The following is a 1,791-nucleotide window of genomic DNA, read 5'->3' as shown; positions in this document are numbered from 1 at the left end:
CATCCAGCAATTTCTTCTGTCCCAGTGCAGAATGACAATGGGGACCCAATGGCAGCGGAATCTGACATCCACGTCCGTCCTGACAGAGATTCAACCCGACCACGCTGTGCCACCGCGGCCATGGGATGCTGTGAAACAAGCCAGACCCAAGTTTCCAACTTGCCCTCTTTTCTGTTGTTGTTGTTATTGCTGTTTGTTTCCATTCACCCCCTTTTATTCTCCATTTTTTTCCTGTCTTGACTCTGATGGGGGCTCTTTTTGTGTGAAACAAGCCCTTCTGATCTCTTTGAAAGGCCAGCTCTTGTCATTCTTCCAGATCATCATTGTATGACATGTTTTTATATCAGACTGACAAAGGAGCTATTTGATCAGGGGGTATGGTGTGTGATTGTAAGAAATTCAGCTAGCCGGTGGCAACCATTGTTCCCCAAAGCGGCTCCCTGACCCCATTCTATTCAAGGAAAAACTCCCTTGGAGTGGCCTCTATTCATTGAGTAGCACCAGTCCGCAGTCTCACTCCAGGAGTATGCTCAATTCAGAGGTGTGTCACCGATATTGCCCATCAACCAGCTTTTAACTCTTTCATCAGCATTAGGTTTCCAACACAACAGCTGTTCATAGGATGAGCTGGGGCTGGGGGTGGGGGGGAAGGGTTTGCAATGCGTTCCAGCTAGCTGGAGAAATTTAACCTTCCTTTCAAAACTTGCCTTAGAAAATAACTGTCTGCTGATTTCTGCAGAGTGCTGCCTGAGTTGATTGCGTTCCTCTCTCTGTGCCCTGAAACATCCCAGTTTGTTACTCAGGGTCTAAAACAAGTATCTCTGTGCTTGCTCAGGGTGATGAGAGGCTATGCATTGATTTAAATGGTCTTTGGATTTGGCCTAAAATGATCTGAGGCCCTCCTGCATCCCAACCTTCCTTATCCCAAATAATCTTGTATCCATGTGTGCATCCATGGCATCAGTGTGACTACTGTTTGTAAGAAAGAACACACAGCTGAGACTCTTCTGTCTCCTTGGGAGACATTCCATCTCACATTATCAACAGAGAAAACTTAGGGCATTCCCACAAGCTCCAATAAGGCTGTTCACTAAAACTGCTCCTGCTACCTTGCATGGAGCCCTCAGTGCACTAACACAGAGCCTTCAAAACACAGGGAAATCAGTGCAAAAGCCCCATTAGCTTTAAGCAGCTGTGGATCAGGACCAACAGTCCTGTGTGTGCAGTGGTTATAGAGCATGGCCATGCAGCCAGAACAGGATCAGACTCAGGCAAGAGACAGCAAACAGCTTTGGCACCACAGCCATCAATGGTTTTGAGGATTATTGGGAGAACTCTCATGGGGACATGATTGAAGCTGGCCAGCCCAATAGGATGCACGTACACAGGTCTCTGGCTGTGCCTTGAGGAAGTGTCTGGAGCAAATTAAATTCAGTTCAGCCATTTTAACATGACTCTGCTGCATCTTTCAGTGCAAAATTTGTTCCCCATGCAATGAACATGTCCACTGGCTCTTCCAGGCCATCCATCTCCTGACATGGTTGCAGTATCCTAGGAGTACAGTTATTGGCAGGGTCTCCTGGTGAACCATTAGCTTACTTCCCTGTTTGGAACCACAGTCCTGCTTTGATCATCACTGCTAGATGCCCTCCACCTTCTGCATCCTTTCTCCACCAGCAAGCATCCTGCCCGGGCGTTGGTACCACCTTGATAGCAGCTATCTCAGAGATCGGGATTTGTTAATAAACTCGGGCTCCCTCTGCTGGGACAGAGAACAAAATACTGGGGGGG

The sequence above is a fragment of the Chaetura pelagica genome, unplaced genomic scaffold, assembly GCF_000747805.2.
Source record: "Chaetura pelagica isolate M959 unplaced genomic scaffold, ChaPel_1.0 scaffold436, whole genome shotgun sequence".
Classification (NCBI taxonomy): Eukaryota; Metazoa; Chordata; class Aves; order Apodiformes; family Apodidae; genus Chaetura; species Chaetura pelagica.
Note: the sequence above shows the minus strand (reverse complement) of the source record.